Source organism: Macaca nemestrina, chromosome 16, assembly GCF_043159975.1.
Source record: "Macaca nemestrina isolate mMacNem1 chromosome 16, mMacNem.hap1, whole genome shotgun sequence".
Lineage (NCBI taxonomy): Eukaryota > Metazoa > Chordata > Mammalia > Primates > Cercopithecidae > Macaca > Macaca nemestrina.
This window is the reverse complement of record NC_092140.1, coordinates 90,032,769-90,057,734: the sequence shown is the minus strand read 5'-3', so window position 1 is coordinate 90,057,734 and position 24,966 is coordinate 90,032,769. Positions and strand designations below refer to the sequence as shown.

Here is a 24,966-nt window from a genome sequence, read left to right as displayed (position 1 = left end):
TTTTTAATGGTTACCTTAGGGTCTGTCCAAAGAGGTAGCAAAACTCCCCCCCAGGCAAACAATTGAATCTAAAAAATTTAATTATCAGAGCAATGAGTAAAATGTAAAATGAGCTAAAAAATAAAAAGATTGACAATTTTAGTCATAAAGATATGTGTTTGTAGTGTTTTATAGCTAACAAATCATTTTCTGTTGAGTCAGATATTGGATAAATGAAAGTGGTTATTTTTGACAGCTAAGGAAGGCAGGGCATGGATACTATATTATAAACTTATTAAACTCCTTCTAATGTTTGACTTTCAGTTAATTAATATCCCAGCACTTTAAATTTACACTGGTTTCTCAACTGTCATTTCTAGGTAAAAATTGATTTTCAAGGTAGAAATTTAATTTTCATGTATGAATCATAAGCATGCACTCATGCTAATGAATTATTTACTACACTAGAATCTTAGAGAAATATCTTGTCTAACCTATATTTCTTTGTTTTATATACGATCTACTTTAAACTTTTTCATTGATAAAATGAAAAGTAAAGAATTTTTGCAAACACATAGCTTCTTAAAGTACCATCTTCTATCCTTTGATCATTTTACTGCAAAATAAGGAAAAGGAAAGAATGTAGTAAAACCCAAAGAGAATCTTAAAGTTCATATCCTTTTTATCCATGTGAATTACAGTCTTTCAGAAATTGAGAAATCTGGTAATGTATTTCAAGCACAGATGGATGAACTGTCATCCATAGTATGGATAGCCTTGCTGAGGAAATAAACAAACATTTAATGCTCACTGACATGTCATTAGTTTCCCTAACAGCATAAACATACATTAAAGATGTAATGAGCAGGAATTTGTTCTGCCAACATTATGTAGAACAAGAAAGATGAGCCACTTAAAAAGGAGTTTAAATACCTACTGGATAAAGGCCAAAAAAAGGCTCTGCTTTTCTCTTGGGTTTTCTATGTTAGGCTAAAAAATCACATAGTGATTACCATTCAACTTTCTTTACTATTGACAAAAGGGAATCAGGCAAAATTCCAAAAACATGGCATATGATGTAATACGTTTGCAGAAATGCATCATACTCTTTCATTTCCTAAAAAATAATCCACCTGTGATTTGAGAGTGTCATATTTTCCAGAGTTCTAGCCAAGAATGCAGTGAACTTTTTCCAGGCTGTTTCACCCAGGGGGTTGATGTCCTGTGTCTCCAGATCCTTCCCAACCATATGGAGCTCCTGTTCCCATAATCAAAACCATTTAGCAACGATGCTTTCCCAATTAACAAAATGTCCTCCTCACCGCCATCCAATGAGCTTTTCTTTTTTCACTTACAAATGTGACAAAATCTTTATACATTACCCTACATGTTCAAGTGTCTTATAATAAAGCAAATAAATATTGGCTGAAGCACCAGCTGAATAAACAAGTCTTCCTGAATTCTGCTGCTTCTTTTGTGACTGTCAGTGAAATTAGTTAATCTCTACATGGATTCAAATTTCTAACCACGTATCTTAAGGGTTCCTTTACTTAGCTTAGCCATAAGAAAAACACTACTTGTGATGGAGTCGCCAACTCTGAATAAAAAAAGTCGCCAACTCTGAGTAATAGCTCAGCTTTGTCACCCTCTGGCATATGATCTAATACATTTTCAGAAACGCATCATACTCTTTCATTTCTCAAAAATTTCCATTTTTTCCTCTTAAGTTCAAAGGACAATTTATTTTAGTTGTACTCACTCAAGTCTTTGATTACAGCCCCATTGATGTTTGCAGTTTTCAAGGACTCTCAACGCTTTCTTTTCCATGTGTTTCTTGTTCATCAGGTATCAATATACACACATCATTTATTTTCTACAAGTGCTGCATTCTCTCCATTCAGTACGTTCCCAAATGGACATGGGGATATTCTCCCTTGCCTTATACATCATTTATTATTGACTTTAGTCCTTTCATCTAACTTGAGACTTGATTTTTCTTATCTATTCATTTTGCCTATTGTTGAGCCTTTCTGGTTCATGTGCGTTCAGCCTTCAATGCAATTATTTGCAAAAACTACTTTGGTTAACTCTCTTTCCACTTCCAGTGGAATTTTTCCTCCCAAACAGCTCAAATTTGTTTCAGGGTATTTTTTTTTTTTTTTTAATATTATAGCTTTCTTTAAAAGACCATTTGGGGAATGTGTTTTAGATAAATCAGGCTGAAGTGTATTGAAGTTCTTTGAAGTCGGATGGCCCCTGGCTGGGTGGACTGAACTCTGCTACAGTGTATTTAACAGGATCTCAGAAGAGATAAATACCAATATCAAACAAGGACTGCAGTCATTTCAGTCAGGATCTCTCACTAACAAGCTTCAGCGTTCTTAGCCTGGAGAAAAAATCATAGAAGGCAGATTTTTCAAACTGTGACTCCAAAGTGTTAGGAAAGGAGTCAAAATAAATTTATACTACTTACATCCAAGCAAAATAATGTGTATACAATGTCTGCCCACAGTAAGTACTGGCAAATTGAAAAAGAACACTCAGGAAAATAAGAAAAAAAGGACAAAATGCAAAAACAAGATGAGCCCGATCTGGAAGAAAATATAACCAAAGTATAAACTAGTTCTGTGACTACTCTCCACTATATGAAAATTTAATGATATATGAATGCAATACAATAAAACAACAGTTTCAAACCAAAATTATAAAATAAGAGGGAGACAGGAAAAGAGATTCCCCTGAAACAAAAATCATTGTCAATATAATTAGAAAAGGCAAGGAACAGAATACACAGGAATGAAAATAAAATTACTAGCTTGAGATAATAATACTACAGGAAAAAAATGTGGAGGATTAAAGCAATGAAAGAGAAAACACTAGCTATAAAAGACAGAGATCATTAAATGTAAGGATAATAAGTATCTTTAGTACAAAACTCACACAAAAGAACAGGAAAAATATCAAGAACTGTAGTTCAGAAAATCCTCCTTAAGATGAAAATGTTGATTTGAGTGTTGAAAATGCAATAAATTTAAATATTGAAAGTTAAAAATAAATAATGAATGGTGAAGAACAAATCATGTCCTGGTTAAGCATAAAGGAAGAATTCTTCAAACAGCCAAGTACAAACATCTTATCAACCATAAACGGAAAATCAGGCTTAATTTGGACTTAATAACAATCAATGCCAGATGGAACAGAATGGAAAAATACCTCAGAGTTCTGAGGTAAAGAAAGTGTGATCCTAGAATATTATGTTCAGCTGGGTAGCTCTTTTATTTTAATCACTGCCTTTCAGAAATTTAATTATGATGTGTCTTGGTATGATTTTCTTTATGTTTCTTCTCCTTGGGTTTTATTGAGTTTCTTTGATATAAAGGCTTATAGTGTTCATTAAATTTGGAAGATTTTTAGTCATTATGTTTTCAAATTTTTAAAAAAATGCCCACCTTTCCTCCAGTTCCCCCTTCTCGGACTCATATTATACAGTTGTTAGAACACTTGATATTGTCCCATGGGTCATTATTCACTTTTCCAGTATTTTTTCTCTCTACTCTTCACTTCGGATAGTTTGTATTGCTATGCTTGCTGATCTCTTCTGCAGTATCTAATCAGCCACTAATTAGTGCTACTACACTGATTCTATCTAGTTTATTTTTCATTTTTTTTTGTACTGTATCTTTCATCTCCAGAAGTTCCATTTGGTTTTTTTTTAATATTTTTCATTTTTTTCCTCACCATGTTCATGTTTTCTTTTACATCCTTGAGAGTCCTTATAAGATTTTAAATGAATGTTTTAATGTGTTTGCTAATTCCATTATCTCTGTCATTTCTGAATCTATTTATATTGATTGATTTTCTCCTAAGTGTCTGGTATATTTTCCTGCCTCTTTGCATATGCAATATTTTTTTTCTTAGATGCCAAGCATGGTGGATTTTATGTTGCTAGGTGGTGGATTTAGTTCTATTCCTCTAAAGAGTGCTGTAATTTACTCTGGCATGTAGTCAAGCTACTTTGAGTCAATTTGATCTTTTCGAGGCTTGCTTTTAACCTTCGGCCAGAGTGGATCTGAAGCAATCTTTGTTTTACAGCTAATTTAGCCCATCCTAAGGCAAGACTCTTCTGAGGGCTCTTGCCAATGCTCCATGTATTATGACAAGGCCTCTCCATCCAGGCAGATGGGAACATGAACTACTCCAAGCCTTATAAGCACTCCAGTAATTGTTCAGGCTACTTCTTTTCAGTAGTTCTTTATCCAGACTCATGGAGTTTCACTTACAAGGACTCAAGGGGACTGAAGGGTACTTCCTTATATATCTCCAGGGATGTCCCTCTACACAGGTTCTTCCTCTCCTATACTGTGTCTGTTACATTCTGGCAGCCTTGACATTCCAAACACTGACTTCCATCTCCTCAAGTCAGTGATATCGCCAGGCTCTGTTTGTGCACCCTGATATGGTTTGGCTCTGTGTCCCCACCCAAATCTCACCTTGAATCGTAATAATCCCCATGTGTCAAGGGTGGGACCAGGTAGAGGTAACTGAATCATGAGGCGATTTCCCCCATGCTGTTTTTGTCTTAATGAGTGAGTCTCACAAGATCTGGTGGTTTTATAAGCATCTGGCACTTCGCCTGCTTACACTCACTCTGTCCTGCTGCTCTGTGAGGAAGATGCCTGCTTCTTCTTTGCCTTCCACCATGATTGCAAGTTTCCTGAGGCCTCCCCAGCCATGTGGAACTGTGAGTCAATTAAACCTCTTTCCTTTATAAGTTACCCAGTCTTGGGTATTTCTTCACAGCAGTGTAAGAATTAACTAATACATATATCAACCCCTATTCTGTGCTATGTCCTTGAAACTGTCTGCAGGTGAGGCAATCACAGATTCACCTTATTTTTTATTTTCTCTCAGGGATTATAGTTTTATCCTGACTGAGTTGTTTTATCCTGACAATAATTGTTTCATATAATTTGTTCAGTTTTCTAACTTTTTCATGAAAGGAGGCCAGTTTCTGCAGAAATTAATCCTTTATTGGTGTATGTGGTACCTGTTAGGTTGTTTTCAAGAATAAAAGGACATAGAGGACAGTTTCAAACATGAGAGAACTTGGGGACTTTAGTACTCATAGCCCTGTTTGAAAAAATCAACACCATTACAAAATGTAGTCAATTGAGATCAATATAAAGAACTCAGGAATAAAGAAACTGTGGTAACATCCTTGGGATGGAGCACTACATTTATACATAAAACTAAAATTGAACGATCGTAGAACTCATGGCTATTTTAGTGTTATAGACCTTGACAAAGTGAAAGTAAAAATGTTAGGCAGAAAAGGAAGTGGAAAGAATTATAAGAGTAAATATTTTCATCATTTTTAGGAAGGAGTCAGTTGAAACTTTCTAAAATTGAGAATATAATTTAAAAAAATATAATAACTGCAACCTCAAATGTTCTAATCATTGTTTTGTAAACACTATAGGACCCTTATAAAAACTAATATCTATGGTAAGAAAACTTTAATTTATATGCAGCATTCCCTAGTTTTTAAACATTAAATTAAAATAAAGTTAATTTATTTTCTAAAATGGCTTTCTGTCATTCTCGTATTGTAAAACTGTTTCCATCTATCCATTTTCTCCATTTTCCTATCATCCATGTGTCTATATTAATGTATGCAAAGAAAGCTGTTTACAAAGAGTTTTCATCATGTTATCACACTAATTATATCTTGGTGTTGAGATTGTATACTTTGTTGCTTTTTCCATTTTCTTTCCTGAGTCCATTCATTTTGTCATTTATTCAATAAATATTTAGTGAATTTACACTATATGCCAAACATTGTTCTACATTATAAAGATACAATAGTAAACCAAACAAAAGAAGTCTACGTCTTCATAGGGTTTATTTTCCACTGTTGGGAGATAGACAATTTCACAATAAATATAATATTCAATGTAGTGAAAAGTTATATGAAGTGAGGCAGAGTGAGGATACTATGTGAGGTTTAGGTTGAGGTTAATGTTTTTTGCCTATGAGTGTCCAACTGTTCCAATATCATTTACTGAAAAGACTATTCTTTCTCAGCTGAATTTTTTGCACAATATTAAAAAAAAAAAATCAGTTGGTTGTGCTTCCAGGGGTCTATTTACGAATCCTTTAGTCTGTTCCATTGATCCATCTATCTATATTTATCTGCCAGTTCCATACTGTCTTGGTTACTGTGGTTATATAGTAAACTTTTAAATCAGATAGTGTTATTTCTATAATTTTATTCTTCTTTGTCAAAATTGTTCAGCTATTCTAGTTTCTTTGCTTCACCATACATTTTTTTAAATCAGCATGTCTATATCTACAAAGAATCCTCCTGAAATTTTGCTAGGATTTGCATAAAACCTATAGATCATTTGGGAACAATTGGCATCTTTATTATATTGAGTTCCATATTTCAATCCATGTATGCAGATGTCTCCAATTTTTTTAGTTCTCACTTAAATTTTGAATATTAAGCATGTATCATTTTAATAACAGTAAGTCATTATTCTTTAAAGACACAAAAGATCTTAAGCATGGGTATAATTTGGCACTACCAATGTCTCTAATCTTTTAAAAAGTATTTTCATTTATTAATTAATCTAGGGACTTAGTACTGAGCTTGCTGACTCTTCCTCAATAGTTCACAAATTTTAAAGAGTTAGAAATCATCTCAGAAGTTTATTAAAATATATATTCCTAGGCCCGCCCCAGGGATTCTGGTTCATTAAATCTTGGGTGGGGCCCAAGAACCTGAGTTTCTAGCAGGCACATCATGTGATGATGAAATAGGGGTCCCAGCCACATTTGGAGAAACACTGACTTAGTTCTTTCTTTTCTTGTATATTTTCTTCTGCTGTCTGTCCTTTTGTCAATAGTGGATGCAAGGAGAATGAACTGGATATAAAAATCATATAAATACATTTTGCAGCTTGAGAAAGAGCCCTAACAAAGATGTAATGGAAGAGGTTGATGCTGTTGTCTTACATAAATCTCTTGGGCTGCTTGACTTCTGCATTTCCAGTCTATCCGGCTTCAGAGTTCCACAGGAAATGAGCAGCTCATACACAGGAAGTCCCACTGGAGCACATTAGAATTTAGTGAATGTGTACAGCTTTATCAGGTTTTTAATACGATGTGCTCTTCTAGGCTTGACATCAGTAGCAGGAGTTTCTGATACAGTCCAATGGTCAGTTGAATAGAACATGTAAGCTTCACGAAAGTGATGCATACGACCTGATTCTATGTGTGTATGTGATCCATAAGAATAACATTCAAGTTCATCCAGAGTCCTTTGCCTTTAATAGGAAGGGTAGAAAATGGCCAATAATCTGGATAAATAATAGGAGCTGTGGACTCGTGAAATACAAATTACTAACATTTTATTCTTCCATATCAGTCAGCAAAAGCTCAGTGCAAATACCTTTCTGTTTCTGTTCAAAGAGGCAGCCTGCTCAGACAGAAAGCAAGGGCTGAGACTCCATGATGGGGTGACAAAGTAGCACAGGCTGTACACACAGCAGACCAGGGGTTGAATCTTACTGAAGCCTCATATTAGTTGTGGTTTTTTGGGCCAGTAACTTCACCTTACTGTGCATCCATTTACTTATTTGGAAAATGAGGATGTGAAAATATTTATCTTCAGGATTTTTCTGAATATGAAAGGAGCTAGTGTATCAGAGTAAGCAACCAAAGATATTTGTTTTTAAAAAGTGGATTCTAATCTTTATTTCTAGAAAGCATCTATCTGGTGCAGCTTATAATTATTGCCTCTTTTTCTGACTGGCAGCCTGGGTTGGCGGTACTATATACTTGCTACAAGAATGAGGTAAAGCTCTAGCAGAGGAGTTCAAATTTAGAGGGTGCACATTATTTGTTCAGGGAAACTATTTCCCAGGGAGCAACAAGTCAGGCAACAGCTGGCTGATTCCAGTTTCCCTGGAAAATGAGAAAAGTACAAAGGGTGGCCTTTTGCATCAGTCTTCTGACGGGAGGGCCTCACCACGGATCCCACAGATATGGAGAATCGAGCTGATCAAGGCCCAGTAAAATTCTAGGGCACCCAGCTTTCTTCCAATTGCCTTATTGGCCCATACATGACAAATCACCTGATGATAATATCTTCCTTTTTGAGTTGCAAAATATGCTGAAATAAAGAAAAAGAACAAAAGCAGACAGCTACTCTCAGGGTCTTCAATCTGTAGCCTCTTTTATGGCTTTCCAAATAATTTTAAAATGTTAATTGACAATTGCTCTTATTTATCATCTTTCCAAGCAGTCTTGAAGTCCATTGCAAAGGTGTACTGCTTTGACCTAACGTAGGAAGACACAGAAATAGCATGATCATTGATGTGTTTTGCTTCCCAGCTCTTTCTGGTAAGCACTGAAGAATCCACCTCCCATGAGAAGAGACAATCTCTACCCACATATTTGAACAATAAGAAGATTGCATTTAGACCATTTGATAACAGGGCTTTCAGCACACATACACACTCCCACTTGCCACTCTGGAGACTCATAACTCATTGGGATTATTTGTTCTTGGAGGAAACCAAGCACGGAGAGGCAGGAGACAGATCACAGAGACTTAGATAAATATGCCTAATTATAGACTGAGCTATTAGCGTGACATGAATTGCTGCTTCTGAAAATGATCTGACAGCCAGCAAAAGCTCCCGTGTCACTGGCCTAGGCTGTCTGTTAGCAAACAGGGACCCGCAGGAGCAGCCCCTGCCACCACTCTCCCAGCTGGCTCTGTGGCTCCGTGCTTCATTGGCTTTTCCGTTTGCTTTGCTTGTGAACATGCACTCCATTTTTCAAATTACTTCTGTTTTTCATGGGTTGAACATAGCTGCTGGTACCTTCATGCTTTCTTGGGTATTGCTGATGCTTCTTAATAAACTTTAACTTAACGACGGTTAAAACCCAGATCAACACACGCTAAAGGAAGAGCCCTACAGATCTAAAGCACTCAGCTCCACCCTGAATTGAGAGCTTGCAAACCTGCTCTGCAGCCTCTCCTGCTCCAGGGAAACCTCTTTGTTCTTAATTTGTTTGATCAATGTCATTTATTTAGATCAAATCTAACACTTGTTCCTTTGAAAATTCTCTATGTATAATGAATAGTAGGTGAACATTTATTTGTCTTATTTTAATAGCATTGGGCCATCTATGAGCTTCCTCCTCTCTACTTGCAAAGCACCAATCTTGTCCAGAAAAACAGACAAAGGATTTCGGAGCTTGGCTGTGGATGTAGTGTGTATGGTGAATGTGCATGGCACACAGAACTTTTCATCAATGTGAAATGGGTGCTCAGCCTCTGGCTGCGTTTATTTGGGGAAGAGGCTCTTTTGAAGTATTTAGCACTTCAGTCTGTGTGACAGAGTGAGACTTTGTCTCAAAAATAAAACATTCTTTCTCTTGAAGTATTTAGGAATGAGTTTAGAAACAAATAGGGAGCATGCAAAATGGAGTGGGAATGGCAGTTATATGTATAACAGGGATGTTATTTCAAATCCATTAATGTGCTTTCTTTTTACCCGTGTGAGTTCTTTACCTTGGTCCTGGTTGGCGCAATGTATCTATCTGTATGTAAGGTTGGGGAGGGGTTTGAAAAATAATACAGAAGTTTCAAGAGAGAAAGTTGGACATAAGATTTAACTTCTCCCATGCAAGTTAAGATTCTGCAAGAGAGCAATAGCCCTGAAAATCAGGTAACTGTCAGGATAGGGAATTTGCTGCAGGCCTTTACACATTCACTCCCACCCACCTTTAGTAAGAGAAGCCATGCCCCAAAGACTCAAAATTGGGAATTTTCCTCTAAGATAATCCTTTTGTCTTTGGTACCAGAACCAGAAGGCCTGACAACTGATGACACGGGACCTACTTAGATGTGAGAGAGAGGTAGATGTGTTAGATAAGCAATGCTGACACTGACAACTCAGGAACTGATGATCTTTTAAGATGTTCTACTACCTACAACAACCTTGGGCAAAGCCAGCTCGGGCCGCAGGGTCAGACAGAGTGGATCCTTTGGGTTTAGCTTTCTAGGCTGCTGCCAGTGCCCATGGGTTGTGGATGCTGAGTTGATGGCCAGGGGACTTGTCAATCAGTCTACCGTGGCAGGCAAGGAATCCCTGAAGCAGAGTATGAACAAAGATGCAGCAGACACTCAGGGGTCTGCAGATAGCCAGAGTCAAGGAGAGGACACTTTATCCCAAGAGTGCTTCTGGGCCTTGACCAACCCAGAAGAGACCAAGTCATGGATTAAATTGGCTAGACTTTGGGGCCAGCAGGACCCATAGCGATAGGAACATCGCTCTGGTGACAGGAGACAACAGCTTGCACACCTTCAAGGACTGTGTAAGGCCAGGGAGTCTCTTCACCCTGTGATGTGAGAAGGAGTAAGATCCCCTCTCCCCTAAAAATGGGAGTCTACCCTAGGGAGAGATGCAGAAGGAGATGGGAACTGGGCTATCTAAAGGACTCGGCATTTTTTCCCTACAGTGTCTGCACAATAGCTAAAGCGAGGCACAGATACACACAATGCATTGAAGGAATTGAAACCGATGGGAAACTTACTTAAAGGTGTTCTTGCTCACCAGCAGGCAGCGGCTTGGGAGAAATGCTGGATTGGAAACTTAGTTAAAGGTATTCTTGCCAACCAGTGGGTAGAGGCTTGGAGAAATGCTGGTCGGAGTTCTGCTGAAGAGTCTGTCAAAAAAGGCAGAAAAAATGCCTGAAAAGATGCAGAAAAGATATGACTATCTTCAAAACATGTTGAGACATTCTTCCCCTTTGCCACTTCCAGTAGCCCTGAGAATGACTTCCTTTTGTTTTTTTGTTTTTTTTTTTTTTACATTTCCCCCTTCCCTTACATTTTATTTACTTATTTATTTTTAAAGATTTATCCGGCCAGGCGCGGTGGCTCAAGCCTGTAATCCCAGCACTTTGGGAGGCCGAGACGGGCGGATCACGAGGTCAGGAGATCGAGACCATCCTGGCTAACACGGTGAAACCCCGTCTCTACTAAAAAATACAAAAAACTAGCTGGGCGAGGTGGCGGGCGCCTGTAGTCCCAGCTACTCGGGAGGCTGAGGCAGGAGAATGGCGTGAACCCGGGAGGCGGAGCTTGCAGTGAGCCGAGATCGCGCCACTGCACTCCAGCCTGGGTGACAGAGCCAGACTCCGTCTCAAAAAAAAAAAAAAAAAAAAAAAAAAAAAAAAAAAAAGATTTATCCTCATCTCTTTGAGGAAGCTGAAAGCTCAGATTTAGTCAAATAGAAGCTGTTCTATAAATAACCCAGGATGCTCTACCACATCAGACATGAACTTGCAATCATTCAGGCTGTCAATCAGTTTTGCTCTGAAGAAGCTTCTGGCTCAGTTTATTTGGGAAACAGGCTCTCTTGAAACTTTTAGGGAAGGTTTTGGGGATGAATGTGGAACATGTGAAAATGGTGCTTACTTAAGGAGCTTCTGTGGACAGTCTGGTAGAGTTTGTTGAAAGTGATAGCGGCATGTTTCTCTGGTGCCTCAGAGCATCATTTTGGGGTCCTGTGGGTCCTGGTTCTAAGATGCTTCTCCTTGGGTCCCTGGGTAATCTTTGAGACTCAAGCTCAGAAGTCCAGCAAAATGGTAGACTGCATACTCATATGCAAGATAATAACAGGCTGGGCCATGATCACTAGCATTTACTGAGTACTTAGTACATATCAGGTAATGTCCAAGCACTTGATAAGAAATATTTCATTTAATCTCAGAGCAATCCTATGAGTCAGACACTATTTATCATTTCTATTTTATAAATTAGAAAACATATTTAAATATTTCAAGTACTTGCCCAGGTTCAGCAGCCAGGAAGTGGCAATACTGAATGAAAAGCCAGGGACTACAGTCAGGTGACAACTTAGCCTGACACTCAAGCAGCAAATAATCTCAAGGAAGTCAAGTCAAGTCAAAGTCTGCTGTCTTATGCCTGGCCAGAGCCTCCTCTTGTCTCGTGCCCTCCCAACCATCTTGTGTGCAATAGGCCCCTAAATGTTACTCTACTGCAAAGCAGATGTGCAAAGAAAACACAATGTCTTTACGGAGTCTGCAGTCTCGTCCTTGCCACTGGTGAGCAAGAATGCAATTAATTAAGGGTCCGATCCAGAAAAGCTGTCATGAATAAGGTGTAAATGGCAGAAGGGCAGGAGGGGGTAGGTTTGGGAGTGCCTGCTATGGGGCAGGAAGACTTCTGAAATGCCAGGGGATAGCCTGTGAGTTCTATGCCCTTACGGGGAGAAGGAGAGAACTGTACAGAATAGATGAGGGCCAGAGAGAGAAAAGTGACAGGTAGAGAATAACTTCCCTCTCATTATCTAGGGAGGCTGACACACGTGCATTTGTACTGTAGTTAAAGGCTGTGCAATTGCAGAGAGAGAAGAGATCCAGGAGGGAAGGGGTGTATAGAATCATGTCTATTCTTGCTATCAACCACTCACATTTGTACATCACTTTACAGTGTATAATACACTTCACATACATAATCGCACCAGGTACTCCAGCAATAATTGTTCCAACCTATAGGTCCTTTCTCTGTGAGGCATCAGTGGAAAGCAATTAGCATGTGTGTGGAAACCCAGACTGTTTACACTTCATGCTTCAAAGCTAATCATCTCCCAGTCATTTTATTTGTTCATCTGCTATCATGTAAATAGAATTGAGGACAGCAAGGGTTACACGCATATGAAAATGTCCTCGATTACTTTAAAATGCTAATACTTGTCCTTCTGTAGAGGCTGCCTGAGACAGCACTTAACAGGTGCCAAAGCTTGTAAATGAGTCCCAGGACCTTCCATTAACACATCATTCATTTGCTTTCATAACGGAAGCACAAATAGATCTCCAATTAAGGCTTTTCTCATTGTTCTTCCAGGCTGTTTACAAACTCTAACAGGTTTTGGTCATGAATGATATTGGGTGGCTGTAACATATGCTATTTTTGAAAGAGTGGACAGTTGACTACCAATTTTCTGCACACAGATTACCCAGATGGTGCCTATCACTCTTCCATGTCCATCTGCTGGATCCTCCTTAAGGTCAGGGGCATGTGACTCTTCTTCCAGCATTATTCCTCAATCCCAAGCCAGACTAAAGTTTATCTCTGGTTTTTAAGTTACCCACTGACATCGGGAGCCGCCTTCATCAGAAGCTGACTGGATAGACCTCTCCCCGCCCCGGCCCCAGGTTCCTACCATATCAGATTAAATGAAAGGCAATAGAAGGTGTGGAGCCATAATTACTATACTGAGATTCAAAGGGAACAGCATACAACGAGCACCGTGTCATTTAAATTGGCAGATTTCCACTCCACGCTTCATTTGCTAAACATTGGTATGGATCGAGTTGGCCACCAGCACGAACCAAGTGCCCGTTGCTGTTGGCAGTTGGCAGCCACACATCCCGAGGTGGCTCCAGCTGTGGCCACTGCAGCGCTTCCTGCCAGGCAGACTGTGGTAGGTAGAGACAAGCTGGGCCCATCATGGGACTGAATGCAAAGCTGCCTTCCCCACTTTTTCTGCATTACTCCATGTGTTCAGTTTTCATACTTCTCCTCCTCCATGCACGGTTATCCTGATTGATGTTTAAAAATAGTATATGCAAATGTCTGTCTTTCTACCTATCATCATCTATCATCTAATTGATCTATATGAATATATATGAACCTCAAAAATATTCTCATCATAAATGAGACTGTGAGCCATAATTAAGACTTCATTTAAAAAACTGTTGGTGCTGTTATCCTATTTTGGCTCCTGTCAAATGAAATATTTGCTCTTCTTACCTTTGCACATTTCCACGTGAGCAAACACACAGCTTTTCCCAGGAAACCAGAAAGATTGCCTCTTAGATTCACACCTGTAGGTGGTAAGGTTTTCTCAGAGGCGATATAGAAGCACTGCGTTTCCCAGGAGCGTGGAGGAAAGCAATTTTAAAATAGTTTGAGTTTTTTTCTGGGAGGTGGCACTTGGTGAACACACCTAAAAGTTTATTTGTCATGTGTTGATTCATTTGTTCATTCAATGCATTATTTTCTAAGAGCTTTATATGTACTACCTCTGAGGACACAGACAAGTCAAGTGAGACATTTTCCCCCAAGTATCTTACAGTATAAACAGGGAAAGAGTTTTCCTAGAATCACCTCAAATCCACCCACATGGTCCTTTTCAGAGCATGTTCACCTCACTTGTCTCCTTGGATGCCATGAAAACAGGCAAGGCTGGCATTATTCTCCTCTTCAATGGGAGAGGAAGCCAAGGTCTACCCAGGCTGTGCTGTTGGTTGTTGGTGGAGTCTGTACCAGGACCTCTCACCAGCTGTGTGACTCGGGGCAAATTACCCAACTGCTCTGGGCCTCAGTTTCATCATCTGTAACAATGGCATGAAAAATACCTATTTCATAAACTAATATTTGTAAGTGCTTAGCACCATTCACAGCACAGAACAGGCACTCAATAAACAATAGCTATTCTTAGCTCTTAGAAGCTCCGCTTAGATATTGCTGCTGCTATGAAGCTAATACTGCCCTGCTGGGATGGCTTTCCTGGCATTTTCTGAAGCAATATCTAGCTCACTTTTAGCACTTGCAGTCACTAGTGGATTTTAGTTGAGAGACGGTAAAGCTGGTTTAACAGGCAGGATCCCCACATCTTTTTTTTTTTTTTAAATCCGTCCCCTCTTCCTACAAACAGTATAAGCAGGGGACACACATACACGGGTGTGTTCTATCTTCCCCTAGATATAAACAAACACGCATGCACGTGTGTGTGCATCACACGCACCTCATATCCAGGACCATCTCCAGTCTTAATATCTCTTCAACCATTTTTAGGCTGCGGTGGAAATGGGGCCGGGTAACTCCAAGGAGAAGGTGCTGCAGTCAGAGGCCTGTGGGACCTGAACGGTTGCTAGGTTACCATCCCCTGGGACTGGTCTGCTCCAGCTGGCCTGGAGGCTTGACAGATTTCAGCTGATTCCGAGTAACTCTGCCTCTTTGCTTTTAAAGTCCCCCAGGAATGTGTGTGTGAACCAAAGATTTGTAATGAGCCTGGGAGGACTGCCTAGACCCGATCCCTGTGGCTGCATTGAGCCTAGGTGGGAGAAGGAAGCCAAAAGGGTGCAGAGGGTGCAGGCAGAATTCCCTGCATCAGCTGTGCTTCTTGACTCAAGCCAAAGACCAGTGGACTCTGTTTGTCAAGGGAGATTTTCATGGTTTTTTAAGTGAAAAGAGGTGAGTGTGAGTGTGGGATTAATAGGGGAAGGTTCAGGCCTTTGGGTATTTTTCTTAAGTAGCCTCTGTGGGTATAACAGTGATGAATGTGGCTGCACTCACCACCAGGGAGCTTCAGCGATGGCAGGAGAGAATTCCTGACACACCCTTATTCAGTTGTTCAATTCTGAACCCAGCAGCTATTTTTTATGCATTTGCTCGGTTCTGAGAATTGGGGAAAGAAGTCATTTTCCATTATACTCAACAATATTTATAGACACTTAGTATAAGCATGACATGGTGCTAGTTTTAAGGATACAGTAGTAAGTGAAGCAGACAAGGCCCTGCCCTCATGGAGCTTATAGTCTAGGGGAAGATAGAAATCAAACTAGTAATGCCAGATATATGGAATCACACACCATGGGGAAACTTGAGAGACAATATAGCCTGGGGTCTGGAATGTGCGCTGTAAAGCCAGAGAGTCTCCTTGAGAATCTTGGCTCTGACATTTACTAACTGTATACTTAGCCCGGCTTAGCCACATTTATAAAATGGAATAGTAATAATAATAACAATATTTACTTGATAAGGTGTTTATATATAAATTGATTAGCACATAGTCAATAATCAATGTGAGTTATCATAGATTCTCCCTTGCTTTGGTGGGTTATTTTTTTAAGAATCATGTTCTATTAACTGCAGGGTGCTAACAACAGGAGAGGGCAAACCCACTTTCTGCCTCAGTTATCATTAATTTTATCCTGATAAGCTACTTGAGGATATGGATTTTGGCAGAGGGTTGAAATCAAATCCTCAGTTGCTACCTTTTATGGGGAAAAAAAAAAAAAAAGCAAATCAAGTCTAGTTTTCTGAGAGCCAAGCAAGAAGTACATTTCTGAGTATTCTCATGAGCTGGTCATCTAAGGTGGGCCCCTCAGACCTAAGAACAAATGAATAGCCCAGGAGGCACTAATATGAAGTCATTAAAAGGAACAAAAGGAGCAAATGTGAAGAGAAGGATTCTAGAAATTGGTGCCAAGGATAGCACTAAGTTCTCCTTCTAAATGTGACTGAAGGCATCTTTTCAGAGAATAAAGGCTAATTAATAAAGATTGGTTGCTGTTCCTGGCATTGACAGTTTTAAGGCACTTATTGGAGGAAAACAAAGTGGTATTGACCCAGCCTTAACGCCAGACATTGATGAGGGCACCAGAAACCATCCACACAACACAAACACTTTCCTGTCATTTTCCCATAAATGGAAAGAGCGGAAATCTGCCAGCCTTTGATTCAAAGATCTTGTAAGACTTTGAAATACACATCAGAGATATTTCTGAGAATGACACAGCACCTTAAATGAAGCCACCCTGGACAACAATTCTGAGATGAGATGCCTGTCTCAACCCTGTAACTCAAAGACTCAAGTCTTCTTTTATTTCTGTCAATTGCAAACCCCAATGTATTCTGTGGTCATCCAGAGTGCTAGCGTTTAGAAGGAAGTTAGAAATAACGCAATCCAAACCCTTTCCTTTATAGCAAAGCAGCTGAAGTCCAGAGAGGGGAGACCATCCAGAACCGCACCCAGTTAATGGCAGGGCAGAGACGGAAACCCAGATGCCATTTATTGTCCACCTTCTTCTAATATCTTGGGTGTTGTTTACCATCTACAGGCAGATTCCTTGGCCATCAGCAGCCTCCATATTGGTTATTAACAACTTGAAAGCAAGGACAATACCAAATACTATGGGATGATGTTTGCCTCTGATTGATGGTTTTGTTCTCATGAAGTTAGTACTCTCTGAATGGTTTCTTAATGGTTTCTCAATGGTTTCTAGACACGTGATATCTGCTGGTGGGCAATGTCTAAGCCTCAGTGGTTTTGATAATTAGACTTTCTTCCAGTAGAGCTTTTCCTCTCTTGCTTTTTCCTCAACGGGTAGCCCCTCTTCCCAGCGTGGCTGCTTCTCTTTCGGGTAAACACACATGCAAAGCCTGCTCTGATCCTCCCTCTAGGCAGACCCTGATGCACCTTCTTTTGGGCACTTTTCACTAATCTTTAGACTTGCCCTTTATGAGACATGAGTCTTATCATTAAGATTACTATCATACCTTATTATGATTGTTATGAGATTATTATAATAATCTTATCATCATTTATTTGCTGGTCTGTCTTTCTAATAGACCATATGTTTCATAGGATTAAGAAATGTGACTTTTTGTTTCCCTAGAGGCTTGTCTGTTGGCTGAAGAGCTGTTCATCCACCGGAACAGGAGGGAAGGCTGAGTAGCTGGCCACTGGCTTGGAACAGCAGATGAGGTGGTGGGAGCAGGTAGATGTTCTCTTCTATTTTCCTCTGCTGTCTCTGTGAAATAGAAAGGAGGATCCTTGCCTGAGAGTAAGGATGGGGCGGGGGAGGTTTGGAGGTCTGGGGGAGACAAGAAGGGAAGGTGTGAAGTTGTCAGGAGAGAGGGTCAGAGCATGGAATAGTTTGGGAGCAAGATGGTTGATAGGAGAAGGGATAGGGGCGTGGGAGAGTCTAGGATATGTGAGACGTTTACCTAGGACAGTGGGCGAGAGACTGGACCAGGGAACTGTCGCAGTATCTATGAGAAGCACTTGGGGCCTAATTGAGTTTAGGCCATGAATTTCAAGGGAGACCATTGACCATATTGAATGTTTTTTCCATTGTGCAGATGAAGGCTCAGAGTTGATAGAAAGTTGCAGTTGTCAATGTTCAGGGTTTCACTGAGAGAGTGCCACAGTAGGAGAGAGAGGCCAGGATGGTGTGGGAGCAATGTCAAGGACTCAGGACAGTAATGGACTGTGGGATCTCAGCTGCGTGAAAAGGAAGGGAAGAAATGAGGGATCTGAGGGACAGCAAGTAGAGCCACATGAGGACCAAAGAACTCTGAGATCAGCTTGCCAGGATAAGCAGTGAGAAGAAACCCAGGAAACCTCACATCCTTTTTAATATGAGATGAAGGCAGATAGAAGATAGGAATGCGTTTGCTTGTTTTAATGTCTGTACTAGGCAAAATAAATTATTGGTACTATGTTAGTTCTCATAATGCTTTTGGTCATATTACCAGTCCATGAAAGTAAAGTCTGGGAACAGCTTATTTAGAGAAAACAGGCTGCAAGCCTGTCCTGAAGTGACCTGGTGTTAGTGTCTGCAGTGACCTGGCGTTAGTGTCTGCAGTGATCTGGGTTAGTGTCTGCAGTGGGAGGGAATTCTTTGCTTTGAGACTTCTCTGTCTTCCCTGAGCCAATGAAAGTCATGGAGAGGCTCATGGATTGAAGACCCTTAAAGTTTCCTTAATGTGTGTACAAATTCATGCCTGAGTTGGTTTTCTGTATCATTTACCCTACAAGTGGATTTGAAGCTGGCACGCTCTCTCTTGAGTCCCTAAGTGCCTTGAGGATAAAGTGTCCACGTAGCCTGACATTAGGGCAGAATCTGTCCAGCTGGGGTTTCCAGGAAGCTCTGAGCAAGAGGTGTGGAAATCAGGGCCTCAGCAGCTGCTGCCTGCTGGGGACAATAAGGTGTGGCCCTCCCTTCAAGCAGTTTTGTTTTCGGCTGGTGTCGTATCAAATATGCCATCAGTGTCTCCGTGGTCCAGCAGTAACCAGTGAGCAGCCCCACCGCAACAAGAAGCCAGAGAATTACAGGTCTCAAGGTCAAGGAAGCAAGGCCTTCTTGGATCAGCTGTGGAGCATTACCTTAGCCTTGTTGGCTTGGGCCTAGGGAGAGCTATACATCACGTCCTAATGAGCAAATATGAAAGGATCAGAGAACGATGAAATGACTTCGGCTCAGAAGGTCACTGAGTAATGGCTATCCTGATGTTGTCTTGAGCCAAGTTACAGCAGGACAGAATCTGCTCATCTTGAAAGAAAAGGCTTTGTCATATGTCAGTGTTCTTCTTTTGTTTCTCTCACATTCTCTTCCTCATCAAAATCAATATCTTCTCTTCCTCCTCTTTCTCCTCCTCGGCCGTTTCCTCCTTTATTTAATGTATATACCTGTTTTCATTTAGGCTGTTCATCATATACAATATACTGTGATGGCTCTGGCCACAGGTTATAGATTTCTGAGATTTTTCATGCTGTCATGAATACATACTGATGTTTGAATGTTGGGCGTATTATTTTTTTAACTTCTATTTTAGATTGAGGAGGCACACGTGCAGGTTTGTTACCTGGATATATTGCATGATGTTAAGGTTTGGGGTATGACTGATCCCATCATCCAAGTCCTGAACATAGTACCTAATGGTTACTTTGTCAACCCTGTCCCCTTCTCTTCATCCCTCCCCCATGTGGCAGTCTCCAGTTTCTATTGTTGTCATCTTTATGTTCTTGAGCACCCAATATTTAGCTCTCACTTATAAGTTAGAGCACGTGGTATTTGGTTTTCTGTTATGGCATTAATTTGCTTAGAATAATGGCCTTCAGCTGCATCCATGTTGCTGCAAAGGACCTGATTTTGTTCTTTTTTATGGCTGTATAGTATCCCATGGTGTATATGTACCACATTTAAAAAAAATCCAATCCACCATTGATGGGCACCCAGGTTGATTCCACGTCATTGCTATTGATAGTAGTGCTGCTATGAATATACACATGTATGTGTCTTTTTGGTAGCATTATTTGCTTTCTTTTGGATATATACTCAGTAATGGGATTGTTAGATCAAATGGTAGTTATGTTTTAAGTTTTTTGAGAAATCTTCACACTGCTTTCCACAGTGTTTGAACTAATTTATATTCCCACCAACAGCATATAAGCATTCCACTCCCTTTTATTATTATTATTATTTTTTTTGACATGAGGTCTTGCTCTATCACCAAGACTGGAGTACAGTGGCACAATCATGGCTCACTGCAGCCTTAACCTCCCAGGCTTATGTCATCCTCCCACCTCAGCCTCCTGAGTAGCTGGGACCACAGATGCAAACCACCACTCTTAGCTAGTTTTTAATTTTTTAAAAATACAGACAAGGTCTCATTAGGTTGCCTAGACTGGGCTTGAACTCCTATGCTCAAGCAATCCTCCCTTGGCCTCCCAAAGCATTGGAATTACAGACATGAGCTGCCATACTCGGCCCACTTTTCTCTGCAGCCTCACCAACATCTGCTGTTTTTGATCTTTTAATAATAGCCATCTGACTGATGTGAGATGGTATCTCATTGTGGTTTTCATTTGCATTTCTGTGACGATTAGTGATGTAGAGCATTTTTCATGTTTCTTGGTCACTCATATGTCTCTTTTGAGAAGTGTCTGTTCATGCAACAATAGCATCTCCCTTTCTAGTGTTGTTGAAGGATTAAATTTTTAAAAATGCCTATAAAGCTCCAAAAGTGCTGACCACAGAATAAGCATGCAATTAATGTTAGCTCTTATAATTATCTGTAAAATGTACAGAATATGCGGGGAATGGGTTTAGAGACTCATGCTAACAAGAATTTATAAACACATGCAATTATCTTGGTGTTAAGGGAAGGTATCACAGAATGACATCTTTGTCATCTAGTGCCATTGGTTTTGGTCATTATTTAAGGTATGACTGAATCACCCACCCTCTGAGAGTTCTTCCTGGAGAGTCTCTCCTGAAAGTCCTTCTTAGAGATTGTCCCCAGTTGTGAGACCATCTCTAGATGACTGTCTCCTTTTGCTTTACTGTGTTAACCCCTAGTCGCAAACATAATTTCAATGAGACAGATTCCTAGTTTTAGTAGAAAATTAGAGCTTTTTGAAAACCACTTTAAATACCCAAAATATTTAAAATATACAAGTGACCTGAAAAAAAAGTCAACATACTTTTCAAAAATCTCTATTTTTCTCTGTTTACAGAAATGGACAATCTGACTGCAGAAGATACCTTTTTTCTAAAATGCATAAGCCTATTTTGTAGAATAATTTGATTCATAGCTTAGACCTAGCAGCATTGTTTCCCTTGGAACATAAATGGGTGTACTTAGAAGGAAGGTTATATTTGCTAAAAAATAAAGGCCGCTCTAACTCTAGTGGCCCATGAGGACTGAAACACTAGAGCACATTTATCATGCTGGTTCTGTGAGGTTGTTCAAGGGCTGAGATGAAATACATTTGGAAAGTTTTGGTGTGTTAGGTGAGCCAGAGCAGGAACTGCATCCCTAATGCATGTTCTCATTAGGAGAATTACTTTCTAATTTAAAAACTCACCAGACCATCGCTTTAGTTTCAGCCTACAAATTCTACTAGGAGAGTGCATGTTGCACTAAAGAAGTAGTTTTTCTTCCATTGATTTGAAAACATAACATTTATTCATGAATGCAAAATGAGTCAAGACTTTACCTTAAACTGATTTTAACTTTTGTTTTAAAGCAAGATGATTCGGGCTCTCATAAAATCATTGGAGATGTGGGGCCGAAGAAATGATTTCACTCCAAAGAAAGTACAACAGTTTCACTTCAGTGAAATTCCAGTAAAACGACCCTTTCAAGTGATATAAACTTTAGACTTGTTCTTTGCTTTGAAAAATTTTTACCAGAAAATAAAACCAAGTGAAAAGATCAAGTAAACAGAACTTCAAACATTTTATCTTACATTTTTCTACATGGTTAAGGAGATAGTTGTGTTTGTAATGCACAGGGAAGAAAACAGGGCATTTTGATCAACCATGAAAATAGTATTCAACAAACCATGTGTTCTTTTAGAGTTTAAAAATACTGAGACATCTTTTAAAAGTGATAATATTTTATTTTAATCATAGTATGCAAAAAGTTCCTAGGTTTTGTAAATTTTATACTGCATATTTTTTATTTATATCAGAATTAATATAGCCTAAATTTTATAATTTCTCTCAATTTTTGCTCTCTCTGTACAAGGATTAGCATTTCTCATCCTCCAAAAATGCCACAGGCTTCCTAGACAAGTATCTCTTTGAGGAGTTGGGTTGCAAAAATACAGTTAGGAAGAATGTTCTAGAATTCGATAGTACCCTAGGGAAAATATAGTTAACAATTTAGTGTATATTTCAAAATAGCAAGAAAATAAAAATTAAGATGTTCCCACCACAAAGAAAAGGTGTATGTTTGAGGTGATGGATATTTCAATTACCCTGAGTTGGTCATTACACGTTGGATACAGGTATTGAAATATCACGTGTTCCCCCAAAATATGTACAACTATTATATATCAATTAAAATGCCTTAAAATTATTTTTAGGCAGTGGCTCACACCTTTAATCCCAACATTTTGGAGGCCAAGGAGGGATGAACACTTGAGGCCAGGAGTTTGAGACCAACTTGGGCAACACAGTGAGACAGTGAGACCCTGTTTCTACAAAAAATTTAATAATTAAAAAATTACCCGTGTGTGGTGAGGCATGCCTGTAGTCACAGCTACTTGGGACTTTGAGGCAGGAGGATTGCTTGAGCCCGGGAGGTCGAGCCTGCAGTAAGCCCTGATTGCACCACTGCACTCTAGCCTGCAACAGGGTAAGACCCTGTCTCAAGAAAAAGAATTGGCTGGGCACAGTGATTTATGCCTGTCAGCCCAGCACTCTAGGAGGCCAAAGCAGGAGGACTGCTTGAGGCCAGAAATTTGAGACCAGACTGGGCAACATCACATAACCCTGTCACTACAAATAATAATAATAATAATGATTTCAAAGTTTCGTACAGTACCATTTACTCTTGAGGTTGGTACAGAGTTCTATGGATTTTGAGTAATGAATGGAGTCATGTATCCAGCATAATACAAACTAATTTCATCACCTCCAAAAATTTCCTTTGCTGCCCCTTTGCAGTCAACTATCCCCTTCTCATACCCCCAAGTCTCTGGCAACAACTGATCTGTCCTCTGTTCGTATAGTTTTGCCTTTTCCAGAATCTCATAATAAAGGAATTATATAATGCTACATAGCCCTTTGGGTCTATACTCTTTCACTTGGCAAAATGCATCTGAATCATCCATGTTGGTACATGTATCAGTATTTGGTATCTTATTATTGCTAAGTAGTATTCCATTGTAAGTACCTACCACAATTTAATGATAATCCTATCACCTGTTGATGGAAATTTGGGTTGTTTTTTAGTTCTTGACAACAGTGAATAAGCTGATTATAAACATTCATGTACAGGCTATTATGGGAACATAAGTTTCCATTTTCTTTAGGTAAATTCCTAGGAGTGAGGATCATTGGGTCCTTTGGTAAGTGTATGTTTAACTTTATAAGAGACTGCCAAACTATTTTCCAAGGTTGCTGTACCATTTTGCATTCCTTCTAGAAATTTACCAGAGTTTCAGTTGCTCTGTGTCCTCACCAGCACTTGGCATTGTGAGTTTCTTTTTACTTTAGCCATCCTAGGAATACAGTGGCATCTCACCACGGTTTTAATTTGACTTATGGTGCTGAACATCTTTCCATGTTATTTTCCTTCTTTCTATCTTCTGTGGTGAAATATCTGTCCAAGTATTTTGCCCATTTTAATTGAATAATTTGCTTTCTTTCTGCTGAAGGAAAAGGTGGGGCATTCACAGAATGATGAAAGTCCTGGATTTGCACATGGAGATGGGGAGCTGAAACCAAGGAGGTTCTTTATATATTTTAGATACAAGTCCATTTTCACATATGTAATTAGAAAATATTTTTCTCTCAATCTGTAACTTAATTTTTTCCATCCTATTAAAAGTGGTCTTTATAGGTAAAGAGGTTTATTGTTTGTTTGTTTGTTTATTTATTTATTTATTTATTTGAGATGGGGTCTTACTCTATTGCCCATGCTGGAATGCAGTGGTACAATAACGGCTCGCTGCTGCCTTGACCTCCCAGGCTGAAGTGATCCTCCCACCTCAGCCTCCTGAGTAGCTGGGACTACAGGTACCTGCCACCATGTGCAGGTAGTTGAATATCATAGAACTATAGAACAGATAGGACTTTATTGTCTAAGGGTATCTAATTTCTTTATGTTTCAGAAAGAAAAATTAAAACCCAGTCTGGTATAGTGACTCACTCAAAGTCACTTATAGTAATGATCCAAGGCCTGCTGTGGCCCCTGCAGACCTTTCCTCTTATTTTCCAGGAAATTCCACAGGGGGCTGTGCAGAACATTATTTCTGTGCATTTGCTGCAAAAACAGGGTCCTGTGGTTACATATGTTGGGAAATGCTGTATACCCACTCTCCAGGGCATATTAAGGAGGTTGCAGGTTTTAAGGAGTCCATGTAAAGGTGTTTGTTGCACTCTGTTTCACCCAGGTTTCCCATGTTTATTTGCCTTCAGGATTAGTTTGCCTGAAACCTACTGACATAAATATTACCTGCCTGATGGGCTGTGCCGCAGGTCAGAATAGGCTGGGAGTCAATGAATCTACAGACAAGAAGCATGAGACCTGGATGGTTATAGCTCCCGGGCAGGTTTGCAGGGAGAACAAAGCACTCGAAGGCTCACATTCACCAGGCTCTAAAAACCAGCAAAATTGTTTTCTCAAAATCCAAATTAATAAAAGATTGTTTTTTTTACTCTTATGAAACACAGACAAAGGATAAGTTTTCTCTTAAGCTAATATTGAGTATATATGTATGAATTACTCAGGTCATAGCCTTATAATTTTGTTAGGCATAGGAAATTGGGAGTGAGTCTGTCCTAATTTCAGTCTATACTCCCTATGTATGTGCCGACATACCCACAAACTTTGTTCCCTCTCAGTCCATGTCA

At 39.5% G+C, this 24,966-nt stretch overlaps 1 protein-coding gene across 2 annotated transcripts in view; it reads right to left on the bottom strand.

The window, feature by feature from the left end:
* Positions 1-24,966, bottom strand: part of LOC105486040 (SMAD family member 9) — a 505,567-nt gene that overhangs the window by 140,647 nt on the left and 339,954 nt on the right. Inside the window, exons 9-10 of one of the 2 annotated variants that reach the window (XR_003018991.2) lie at positions 10,591-10,722; positions 8,211-8,322 (exon numbers count right to left, since the gene is read on the bottom strand). The gene's annotated coding sequence lies outside the window, so the exon portion shown is untranslated. Of the gene's footprint in view, positions 1-8,210; positions 8,323-10,590; positions 10,723-24,966 lie in introns of those variants that run through there. The other variant, XR_003018990.2, reaches the window with a different exon arrangement.